Genomic DNA, 12811 nt, shown 5'->3' on the forward strand with positions numbered 1-12811 from the left:
GGAGAAAGACCCCTGTCAGCTTCAAGAGGCCGCATGCGAAGTTTAACGCCCAGGGGCTGCTGAAATAGGTCACAGACTCCCGCTCTCCCACAGCCACGCCTTCTGACCAAAGCACAAAGACTGGACGAGACCTGCCTCCCGGCCGTGGGTGTCACATCTACGTGGACCTGGAGACCCTGCCACCTACAAGCACATCTGATGTGCCCTTGGGGTCACTCCCAGCGCTCCCAGAAGCAAGGGAACCTCCCATGGGGGGGCTGACTCCGACCTGCAGTTGCCTACAGGCAAGATGCAGCCCGGCACTACTCAAGGGGCTAACGAACTTCGGCCCAAGTGCCTCTTCTCGCCAACTAGACCATATCACTTTCCGTGACCCCGTGGGAATGCCCACAACGGGAAGTGTTGGGCTTCAGCAACCAGGACACAGGTTGGGACCTGACAGCGGAAATTAGGCCACCTTCCCGGCCACGTATCGGCAAGCTTCCAACTGGCAGGTTTCGCGGCCCAGACCACTGAGGAAACGCTCAAACGCTTCACAGCCTCGTCCTAAGTGCCCTCCTGCTGCCTGCAGGGCGACTCAACCCTACTTGAAGCCACAGACGTCATGCGAACACGGGGACACTGAACACCAGGGAAGACAGACCGCAAGCCTGTCTGCTTTGATGAGGCCCACGGCACCGCATGCATCCTGGCAATTCTCCACTGCCACAGCGACACTACCGAGGAACTCACAGTGATCAAAGGCACTGTCCCCGAGGACCACAGACAGACTTTCAATGGAAGACCTCTGCCATGCGAGGGGACTTGGAAGCCTGAAAGGGAAAGGTGGTTGGCCACGGCAGGGCACCTGGCAGGGCAACTGTGTCCCCATCTCTTCCCGGCCAATGGACTGCTCCGGATAAAGCTCTGGCTCTTCGAACGGCCTGCATGCCACATGGGCCGGCCGCGTCATGCCCTCCGGGAGAAACACTATCGCTTTGCACATTCCCAAAAGAAGGAACAAAACGACCAAAGGGCTTGTTCCCATAACTCACCTACCCCCAAGGAGGCCGGCACAGATGCCTCAGCATGTCCATCTTCTCTACGTCCCGCAAGACACCCGTGTGGAGTCACTCCTCCGGAAATGGGATCGCAACTCTACACAGGTTACCTACCTCACTACATCCTCATGAACTGCCAAAGCCATCCCCTCCATAGGCAGCTGATGCCAGCCCTTCACGAACAAGACACATCCTCGGGAAGCTGAGGCCAGCACCTGCAACCCAATGATGACAGCCCATCCCACGACATTACATAGGACGTGTCCTCATGATACCTTAACTTTCTCTCCAGGCCCCCAGCCACCACACAGGCTTAAATGCAGCACTCGATCCTCAGCCCACTCCACGATGATCCACTTAGCACCAACAGTGTGCCGGCAGCTTCAGCAGAGGAGCTGAAAGGGGCAGCCCCGTGGCCTAGTCCATCGGCCCCCTTCTGCCATCGCTCAACTCCAGCCCACCCCTGCTCACTGCTCCAGCCCCACCGGGCACTCAGGAACCTCACCACACCACACACAACATCACAGAGGGCCTCAGGCCTGGCCTGAGGCTCCAGGCTCCAACCAGGGAAGCTTGCTCACTTTGGCTTCCAGAATCAACCTCCGAAGCGGCATGCACAAAGCGTGATCCTGGCCAAAACACACCTCTCCAAGCTGCAAGCTCACTGGGCCTCCACCAGCACACGCTCCGACTCTGAAGACTAGCAGGAGAGCCTGGCCCCTTGTATTCCCTCAGCGGTCTTTTAGCAGGGACCGGGGATTCATAGATGACCCAGCTTATGGGCAGACACGGTCGACCCTCACACAGGAGTCCCTCCAATGCTGGAGCCCTTAGTGGTGTTTGCATGCCTGTCAGCAGGGGACGTCGGCCCTCACTCCTAACTGTCCCATACCCCCGAGAGAGGAAACGTGCTGGACCTCAGTTTCGATAAGGAGACGGTAGAGCGTTCTCACTCATTTTGTTCAGATTTTCCAAGGAATGCATACAAGGGTGTCATCATCGATCCAAGCACATGCTGGGACGCTGCAGAACACAAACGGGCAGGCCGTGGGGCTCTGCAGAGGAGCCATGACCCGGAAGTACTCCAACAGCCTGGGGAATCCACAGTCTTCAGGCCACTCAGCAAGACCAACAATCAATCCACTCTTGCAGCCACTGGGCCCATCTGATGAAAACCTAATATCCAATGGCACATTTTAGTATGGGTGAATGCATACCGTCCTGAGTTATCCACAGCCACGCTCAGCAACGTGCGCCCGCCCCACTTTTTCCAGTTCTCCTTAGGACATCCAGTCATCAGACAACGCGAAGGTCTTCTTGTCTTTGCCGACGGCCAGCCTTGCCCTGCAGCTGCACCTGAGAAGTGGACAGAAATCATGCAGGCTTCTGAATTGCACCACGGTTCAGAGAACATGATTCTTGCGAACACTTACCTTGCCGTGAGCCCAGAACCTGCTTTCCAAGTACCACTATCCATTACCGAAAACTGATTGCGTGTCTCACAGCATGACTGGAGGAAGTTAGGCACGTACATTGGTCGGTGTGTCAGACACTGTATCTGTGTATTCACGTGAGTGGGCGTGTGTGACTGTGACTGCGCACGAGGATGCGCTTGTGGGTTCCTGTGTGTGGCGCTGAATACGCGTCTTGGTCTCTGGGTGTCGCTGTGGCCCTCTGCAGACACCTCCAACAGTAAACGCCACAGTTTATACACAGCACCCTGGTTGGACCCCCAACTGAAAGGAAAAGGAGAAAGACCCCTGTCAGCTTCAAGAGGCCGCATGCGAAGTTTAACGCCCAGGGGCTGCTGAAATAGGTCACAGACTCCCGCTCTCCCACAGCCACGCCTTCTGACCAAAGCACAAAGACTGGACGAGACCTGCCTCCCGGCCGTGGGTGTCACATCTACGTGGACCTGGAGACCCTGCCACCTACAAGCACATCTGATGTGCCCTTGGGGTCACTCCCAGCGCTCCCAGAAGCAAGGGAACCTCCCATGGGGGGGCTGACTCCGACCTGCAGTTGCCTACAGGCAAGATGCAGCCCGGCACTACTCAAGGGGCTAACGAACTTCGGCCCAAGTGCCTCTTCTCGCCAACTAGACCATATCACTTTCCGTGACCCCGTGGGAATGCCCACAACGGGAAGTGTTGGGCTTCAGCAACCAGGACACAGGTTGGGACCTGACAGCGGAAATTAGGCCACCTTCCCGGCCACGTATCGGCAAGCTTCCAACTGGCAGGTTTCGCGGCCCAGACCACTGAGGAAATGCTCAAACGCTTCACAGCCTCGTCCTAAGTGCCCTCCTGCTGCCTGCAGGGCGACTCAACCCTACTTGAAGCCACAGACATCATGCGAACATGGGGACACTGAACACCAGGGAAGACAGACCGCAAGCCTGTCTGCTTTGATGAGGCCCACGGCACCGCATGCATCCTGGCAATTCTCCACTGCCACAGCGACACTACCGAGGAACTCACAGTGATCAAAGGCACTGTCCCCGAGGACCACAGACAGACTTTCAATGGAAGACCTCTGCCATGCGAGGGGACTTGGAAGCCTGAAAGGGAAAGGTGGTTGGCCACGGCAGGGCACCTGGCAGGGCAACTGTGTCCCCATCTCTTCCCGGCCAATGGACTGCTCCGGATAAAGCTCTGGCTCTTCGAACGGCCTGCATGCCACATGGGCCGGCCGCGTCATGCCCTCCGGGAGAAACACTATCGCTTTGCACATTCCCAAAAGAAGGAACAAAACGACCAAAGGGCTTGTTCCCATAACTCACCTACCCCCAAGGAGGCCGGCACAGATGCCTCAGCATGTCCATCTTCTCTACGTCCCGCAAGACACCCGTGTGGAGTCACTCCTCCGGAAATGGGATCGCAACTCTACACAGGTTACCTACCTCACTACATCCTCATGAACTGCCAAAGCCATCCCCTCCATAGGCAGCTGATGCCAGCCCTTCACGAACAAGACACATCCTCGGGAAGCTGAGGCCAGCACCTGCAACCCAATGATGACAGCCCATCCCACGACATTACATAGGACGTGTCCTCATGATACCTTAACTTTCTCTCCAGGCCCCCAGCCACCACACAGGCTTAAATGCAGCACTCGATCCTCAGCCCACTCCACGATGATCCACTTAGCACCAACAGTGTGCCGGCAGCTTCAGCAGAGGAGCTGAAAGGGGCAGCCCCGTGGCCTAGTCCATCGGCCCCCTTCTGCCATCGCTCAACTCCAGCCCACCCCTGCTCACTGCTCCAGCCCCACCGGGCACTCAGGAACCTCACCACACCACACACAACATCACAGAGGGCCTCAGGCCTGGCCTGAGGCTCCAGGCTCCAACCAGGGAAGCTTGCTCACTTTGGCTTCCAGAATCAACCTCCGAAGCGGCGTGCACAAAGCGTGATCCTGGCCAAAACACACCTCTCCAAGCTGCAAGCTCACTGGGCCTCCACCAGCACACGCTCCGACTCTGAAGACTAGCAGGAGAGCCTGGCCCCTTGTATTCCCTCAGCGGTCTTTTAGCAGGGACCGGGGATTCATAGATGACCCAGCTTATGGGCAGACACGGTCGACCCTCACACAGGAGTCCCTCCAATGCTGGAGCCCTTAGTGGTGTTTGCATGCCTGTCAGCAGGGGACGTCGGCCCTCACTCCTAACTGTCCCATACCCCCGAGAGAGGAAACGTGCTGGACCTCAGTTTCGATAAGGAGACGGTAGAGCGTTCTCACTCATTTTGTTCAGATTTTCCAAGGAATGCATACAAGGGTGTCATCATCGATCCAAGCACATGCTGGGACGCTGCAGAACACAAACGGGCAGGCCGTGGGGCTCTGCAGAGGAGCCATGACCCGGAAGTACTCCAACAGCCTGGGGAATCCACAGTCTTCAGGCCACTCAGCAAGACCAACAATCAATCCACTCTTGCAGCCACTGGGCCCATCTGATGAAAACCTAATATCCAATGGCACATTTTAGTATGGGTGAATGCATACCGTCCTGAGTTATCCACAGCCACGCTCAGCAACGTGCGCCCGCCCCACTTTTTCCAGTTCTCCTTAGGACATCCAGTCATCAGACAACGCGAAGGTCTTCTTGTCTTTGCCGACGGCCAGCCTTGCCCTGCAGCTGCACCTGAGAAGTGGACAGAAATCATGCAGGCTTCTGAATTGCACCACGGTTCAGAGAACATGATTCTTGCGAACACTTACCTTGCCGTGAGCCCAGAACCTGCTTTCCAAGTACCACTATCCATTACCGAAAACTGATTGCGTGTCTCACAGCATGACTGGAGGAAGTTAGGCACGTACATTGGTCGGTGTGTCAGACACTGTATCTGTGTATTCACGTGAGTGGGCGTGTGTGACTGTGACTGCGCACGAGGATGCGCTTGTGGGTTCCTGTGCGTGGCGCTGAATACGCGTCTTGGTCTCTGGGTGTCGCTGTGGCCCTCTGCAGACACCTCCAACAGTAAACGCCACAGTTTATACACAGCACCCTGGTTGGACCCCCAACTGAAAGGAGAAAGACCCCTGTCAGCTTCAAGAGGCCGCATGCGAAGTTTAACCCCCAGGGGCTGCTGAAATAGGTCACAGACTCCCGCTCTCCCACAGCCACGCCTTCTGACCAAAGCACAAAGACTGGACGAGACCTGCCTCCCGGCCGTGGGTGTCACATCTACGTGGACCTGGAGACCCTGCCACCTACAAGCACATCTGATGTGCCCTTGGGGTCACTCCCAGCGCTCCCAGAAGCAAGGGAACCTCCCATGGGGGGGCTGACTCCGACCTGCAGTTGCCTACAGGCAAGATGCAGCCCGGCACTACTCAAGGGGCTAACGAACTTCGGCCCAAGTGCCTCTTCTCGCCAACTAGACCATATCACTTTCCGTGACCCCGTGGGAATGCCCACAATGGGAAGTGTTGGGCTTCAGCAACCAGGACACAGGTTGGGACCTGACAGCGGAAATTAGGCCACCTTCCCGGCCACGTATCGGCAAGCTTCCAACTGGCAGGTTTCGCGGCCCAGACCACTGAGGAAACGCTCAAACGCTTCACAGCCTCGTCCTAAGTGCCCTCCTGCTGCCTGCAGGGCGACTCAACCCTACTTGAAGCCACAGACGTCATGCGAACACGGGGACACTGAACACCAGGGAAGACAGACCGCAAGCCTGTCTGCTTTGATGAGGCCCACGGCACCGCATGCATCCTGGCAATTCTCCACTGCCACAGCGACACTACCGAGGAACTCACAGTGATCAAAGGCACTGTCCCCGAGGACCACAGACAGACTTTCAATGGAAGACCTCTGCCATGCGAGGGGACTTGGAAGCCTGAAAGGGAAAGGTGGTTGGCCACGGCAGGGCACCTGGCAGGGCAACTGTGTCCCCATCTCTTCCCGGCCAATGGACTGCTCCGGATAAAGCTCTGGCTCTTCGAACGGCCTGCATGCCACATGGGCCGGCCGCGTCATGCCCTCCGGGAGAAACACTATCGCTTTGCACATTCCCAAAAGAAGGAACAAAACGACCAAAGGGCTTGTTCCCATAACTCACCTACCCCCAAGGAGGCCGGCACAGATGCCTCAGCATGTCCATCTTCTCTACGTCCCGCAAGACACCCGTGTGGAGTCACTCCTCCGGAAATGGGATCGCAACTCTACACAGGTTACCTACCTCACTACATCCTCATGAACTGCCAAAGCCATCCCCTCCATAGGCAGCTGATGCCAGCCCTTCACGAACAAGACACATCCTCGGGAAGCTGAGGCCAGCACCTGCAACCCAATGATGACAGCCCATCCCACGACATTACATAGGACGTGTCCTCATGATACCTTAACTTTCTCTCCAGGCCCCCAGCCACCACACAGGCTTAAATGCAGCACTCGATCCTCAGCCCACTCCACGATGATCCACTTAGCACCAACAGTGTGCCGGCAGCTTCAGCAGAGGAGCTGAAAGGGGCAGCCCCGTGGCCTAGTCCATCGGCCCCCTTCTGCCATCGCTCAACTCCAGCCCACCCCTGCTCACTGCTCCAGCCCCACCGGGCACTCAGGAACCTCACCACACCACACACAACATCACAGAGGGCCTCAGGCCTGGCCTGAGGCTCCAGGCTCCAACCAGGGAAGCTTGCTCACTTTGGCTTCCAGAATCAACCTCCGAAGCGGCATGCACAAAGCGTGATCCTGGCCAAAACACACCTCTCCAAGCTGCAAGCTCACTGGGCCTCCACCAGCACACGCTCCGACTCTGAAGACTAGCAGGAGAGCCTGGCCCCTTGTATTCCCTCAGCGGTCTTTTAGCAGGGACCGGGGATTCATAGATGACCCAGCTTATGGGCAGACACGGTCGACCCTCACACAGGAGTCCCTCCAATGCTGGAGCCCTTAGTGGTGTTTGCATGCCTGTCAGCAGGGGACGTCGGCCCTCACTCCTAACTGTCCCATACCCCCGAGAGAGGAAACGTGCTGGACCTCAGTTTCGATAAGGAGACGGTAGAGCGTTCTCACTCATTTTGTTCAGATTTTCCAAGGAATGCATACAAGGGTGTCATCATCGATCCAAGCACATGCTGGGACGCTGCAGAACACAAACGGGCAGGCCGTGGGGCTCTGCAGAGGAGCCATGACCCGGAAGTACTCCAACAGCCTGGGGAATCCACAGTCTTCAGGCCACTCAGCAAGACCAACAATCAATCCACTCTTGCAGCCACTGGGCCCATCTGATGAAAACCTAATATCCAATGGCACATTTTAGTATGGGTGAATGCATACCGTCCTGAGTTATCCACAGCCACGCTCAGCAACGTGCGCCCGCCCCACTTTTTCCAGTTCTCCTTAGGACATCCAGTCATCAGACAACGCGAAGGTCTTCTTGTCTTTGCCGACGGCCAGCCTTGCCCTGCAGCTGCACCTGAGAAGTGGACAGAAATCATGCAGGCTTCTGAATTGCACCACGGTTCAGAGAACATGATTCTTGCGAACACTTACCTTGCCGTGAGCCCAGAACCTGCTTTCCAAGTACCACTATCCATTACCGAAAACTGATTGCGTGTCTCACAGCATGACTGGAGGAAGTTAGGCACGTACATTGGTCGGTGTGTCAGACACTGTATCTGTGTATTCACGTGAGTGGGCGTGTGTGACTGTGACTGCGCACGAGGATGCGCTTGTGGGTTCCTGTGTGTGGCGCTGAATACGCGTCTTGGTCTCTGGGTGTCGCTGTGGCCCTCTGCAGACACCTCCAACAGTAAACGCCACAGTTTATACACAGCACCCTGGTTGGACCCCCAACTGAAAGGAGAAAGACCCCTGTCAGCTTCAAGAGGCCGCATGCGAAGTTTAACGCCCAGGGGCTGCTGAAATAGGTCACAGACTCCCGCTCTCCCACAGCCACGCCTTCTGACCAAAGCACAAAGACTGGACGAGACCTGCCTCCCGGCCGTGGGTGTCACATCTACGTGGACCTGGAGACCCTGCCACCTACAAGCACATCTGATGTGCCCTTGGGGTCACTCCCAGCGCTCCCAGAAGCAAGGGAACCTCCCATGGGGGGGCTGACTCCGACCTGCAGTTGCCTACAGGCAAGATGCAGCCCGGCACTACTCAAGGGGCTAACGAACTTCGGCCCAAGTGCCTCTTCTCGCCAACTAGACCATATCACTTTCCGTGACCCCGTGGGAATGCCCACAACGGGAAGTGTTGGGCTTCAGCAACCAGGACACAGGTTGGGACCTGACAGCGGAAATTAGGCCACCTTCCCGGCCACGTATCGGCAAGCTTCCAACTGGCAGGTTTCGCGGCCCAGACCACTGAGGAAACGCTCAAACGCTTCACAGCCTCGTCCTAAGTGCCCTCCTGCTGCCTGCAGGGCGACTCAACCCTACTTGAAGCCACAGACATCATGCGAACATGGGGACACTGAACACCAGGGAAGACAGACCGCAAGCCTGTCTGCTTTGATGAGGCCCACGGCACCGCATGCATCCTGGCAATTCTCCACTGCCACAGCGACACTACCGAGGAACTCACAGTGATCAAAGGCACTGTCCCCGAGGACCACAGACAGACTTTCAATGGAAGACCTCTGCCATGCGAGGGGACTTGGAAGCCTGAAAGGGAAAGGTGGTTGGCCACGGCAGGGCACCTGGCAGGGCAACTGTGTCCCCATCTCTTCCCGGCCAATGGACTGCTCCGGATAAAGCTCTGGCTCTTCGAACGGCCTGCATGCCACATGGGCCGGCCGCGTCATGCCCTCCGGGAGAAACACTATCGCTTTGCACATTCCCAAAAGAAGGAACAAAACGACCAAAGGGCTTGTTCCCATAACTCACCTACCCCCAAGGAGGCCGGCACAGATGCCTCAGCATGTCCATCTTCTCTACGTCCCGCAAGACACCCGTGTGGAGTCACTCCTCCGGAAATGGGATCGCAACTCTACACAGGTTACCTACCTCACTACATCCTCATGAACTGCCAAAGCCATCCCCTCCATAGGCAGCTGATGCCAGCCCTTCACGAACAAGACACATCCTCGGGAAGCTGAGGCCAGCACCTGCAACCCAATGATGACAGCCCATCCCACGACATTACATAGGACGTGTCCTCATGATACCTTAACTTTCTCTCCAGGCCCCCAGCCACCACACAGGCTTAAATGCAGCACTCGATCCTCAGCCCACTCCACGATGATCCACTTAGCACCAACAGTGTGCCGGCAGCTTCAGCAGAGGAGCTGAAAGGGGCAGCCCCGTGGCCTAGTCCATCGGCCCCCTTCTGCCATCGCTCAACTCCAGCCCACCCCTGCTCACTGCTCCAGCCCCACCGGGCACTCAGGAACCTCACCACACCACACACAACATCACAGAGGGCCTCAGGCCTGGCCTGAGGCTCCAGGCTCCAACCAGGGAAGCTTGCTCACTTTGGCTTCCAGAATCAACCTCCGAAGCGCCATGCACAAAGCGTGATCCTGGCCAAAACACACCTCTCCAAGCTGCAAGCTCACTGGGCCTCCACCAGCACACGCTCCGACTCTGAAGACTAGCAGGAGAGCCTGGCCCCTTGTATTCCCTCAGCGGTCTTTTAGCAGGGACCGGGGATTCATAGATGACCCAGCTTATGGGCAGACACGGTCGACCCTCACACAGGAGTCCCTCCAATGCTGGAGCCCTTAGTGGTGTTTGCATGCCTGTCAGCAGGGGACGTCGGCCCTCACTCCTAACTGTCCCATACCCCCGAGAGAGGAAACGTGCTGGACCTCAGTTTCGATAAGGAGACGGTAGAGCGTTCTCACTCATTTTGTTCAGATTTTCCAAGGAATGCATACAAGGGTGTCATCATCGATCCAAGCACATGCTGGGACGCTGCAGAACACAAACGGGCAGGCCGTGGGGCTCTGCAGAGGAGCCATGACCCGGAAGTACTCCAACAGCATGGGGAATCCACAGTCTTCAGGCCACTCAGCAAGACCAACAATCAATCCACTCTTGCAGCCACTGGGCCCATCTGATGAAAACCTAATATCCAATGGCACATTTTAGTATGGGTGAATGCATACCGTCCTGAGTTATCCACAGCCACGCTCAGCAACGTGCGCCCGCCCCACTTTTTCCAGTTCTCCTTAGGACATCCAGTCATCAGACAACGCGAAGGTCTTCTTGTCTTTGCCGACGGCCAGCCTTGCCCTGCAGCTGCACCTGAGAAGTGGACAGAAATCATGCAGGCTTCTGAATTGCACCACGGTTCAGAGAACATGATTCTTGCGAACACTTACCTTGCCGTGAGCCCAGAACCTGCTTTCCAAGTACCACTATCCATTACCGAAAACTGATTGCGTGTCTCACAGCATGACTGGAGGAAGTTAGGCACGTACATTGGTCGGTGTGTCAGACACTGTATCTGTGTATTCACGTGAGTGGGCGTGTGTGACTGTGACTGCGCACGAGGATGCGCTTGTGGGTTCCTGTGTGTGGCGCTGAATACGCGTCTTGGTCTCTGGGTGTCGCTGTGGCCCTCTGCAGACACCTCCAACAATAAACGCCACAGTTTATACACAGCACCCTGGTTGGACCCCCAACTGAAAGGAGAAAGACCCCTGTCAGCTTCAAGAGGCCGCATGCGAAGTTTAACGCCCAGAGGCTGCTGAAATAGGTCACAGACTCCCGCTCTCCCACAGCCACGCCTTCTGACCAAAGCACAAAGACTGGACGAGACCTGCCTCCCGGCCGTGGGTGTCACATCTACGTGGACCTGGAGACCCTGCCACCTACAAGCACATCTGATGTGCCCTTGGGGTCACTCCCAGCGCTCCCAGAAGCAAGGGAACCTCCCATGGGGGGGCTGACTCCGACCTGCAGTTGCCTACAGGCAAGATGCAGCCCGGCACTACTCAAGGGGCTAACGAACTTCGGCCCAAGTGCCTCTTCTCGCCAACTAGACCATATCACTTTCCATGACCCCGTGGGAATGCCCACAACGGGAAGTGTTGGGCTTCAGCAACCAGGACACAGGTTGGGACCTGACAGCGGAAATTAGGCCACCTTCCCGGCCACGTATCGGCAAGCTTCCAACTGGCAGGTTTCGCGGCCCAGACCACTGAGGAAACGCTCAAACGCTTCACAGCCTCGTCCTAAGTGCCCTCCTGCTGCCTGCAGGGCGACTCAACCCTACTTGAAGCCACAGACGTCATGCGAACACGGGGACACTGAACACCAGGGAAGACAGACCGCAAGCCTGTCTGCTTTGATGAGGCCCACGGCACCGCATGCATCCTGGCAATTCTCCACTGCCACAGCAACACTACCGAGGAACTCACAGTGATCAAAGGCACTGTCCCCGAGGACCACAGACAGACTTTCAATGGAAGACCTCTGCCATGCGAGGGGACTTGGAAGCCTGAAAGGGAAAGGTGGTTGGCCACGGCAGGGCACCTGGCAGGGCAACTGTGTCCCCATCTCTTCCCGGCCAATGGACTGCTCCGGATAAAGCTCTGGCTCTTCGAACGGCCTGCATGCCACATGGGCCGGCCGCGTCATGCCCTCCGGGAGAAACACTATCGCTTTGCACATTCCCAAAAGAAGGAACAAAACGACCAAAGGGCTTGTTCCCATAACTCACCTACCCCCAAGGAGGCCGGCACAGATGCCTCAGCATGTCCATCTTCTCTACGTCCCGCAAGACACCCGTGTGGAGTCACTCCTCCGGAAATGGGATCGCAACTCTACACAGGTTACCTACCTCACTACATCCTCATGAACTGCCAAAGCCATCCCCTCCATAGGCAGCTGATGCCAGCCCTTCACGAACAAGACACATCCTCGGGAAGCTGAGGCCAGCACCTGCAACCCAATGATGACAGCCCATCCCACGACATTACATAGGACGTGTCCTCATGATACCTTAACTTTCTCTCCAGGCCCCCAGCCACCACACAGGCTTAAATGCAGCACTCGATCCTCAGCCCACTCCACGATGATCCACTTAGCACCAACAGTGTGCCGGCAGCTTCAGCAGAGGAGCTGAAAGGGGCAGCCCCGTGGCCTAGTCCATCGGCCCCCTTCTGCCATCGCTCAACTCCAGCCCACCCCTGCTCACTGCTCCAGCCCCACCGGGCACTCAGGAACCTCACCACACCACACACAACATCACAGAGGGCCTCAGGCCTGGCCTGAGGCTCCAGGCTCCAACCAGGGAAGCTTGCTCACTTTGGCTTCCAGAATCAACCTCCGAAGCGCCATGCACAAAGCGTGATCCTGGCCAA

The 12811-nt window shown here is 56.9% G+C and overlaps 4 non-coding genes across 4 annotated transcripts; all 4 read right to left on the reverse strand.

Moving 5' to 3' along the window:
* Window positions 1–1953: 1953 nt before the first annotated feature.
* Window positions 1954–2046, reverse strand: LOC133086367 (small nucleolar RNA SNORD116). Its single transcript, XR_009700123.1, has one exon. It is a non-coding gene; the product is annotated as a small nucleolar RNA SNORD116 (small nucleolar RNA).
* Window positions 2047–4741: 2695 nt separating this feature from the next.
* Window positions 4742–4834, reverse strand: LOC133086369 (small nucleolar RNA SNORD116). Its single transcript, XR_009700125.1, has one exon. It is a non-coding gene; the product is annotated as a small nucleolar RNA SNORD116 (small nucleolar RNA).
* A 2689-nt stretch (window positions 4835–7523) lies between these two features.
* Window positions 7524–7616, reverse strand: LOC133086370 (small nucleolar RNA SNORD116). The gene has a single exon (XR_009700126.1). It is a non-coding gene; the product is annotated as a small nucleolar RNA SNORD116 (small nucleolar RNA).
* A 2689-nt stretch (window positions 7617–10305) lies between these two features.
* On the reverse strand, window positions 10306–10398 carry LOC133086371 (small nucleolar RNA SNORD116). Its single transcript, XR_009700127.1, has one exon. It is a non-coding gene; the product is annotated as a small nucleolar RNA SNORD116 (small nucleolar RNA).
* Between the last annotated feature and the right edge of the window lie 2413 nt (window positions 10399–12811).

The sequence above is a fragment of the Eubalaena glacialis genome, chromosome 2 (genome assembly GCF_028564815.1).
Source record: "Eubalaena glacialis isolate mEubGla1 chromosome 2, mEubGla1.1.hap2.+ XY, whole genome shotgun sequence".
Taxonomy (NCBI): Eukaryota; Metazoa; Chordata; class Mammalia; order Artiodactyla; family Balaenidae; genus Eubalaena; species Eubalaena glacialis.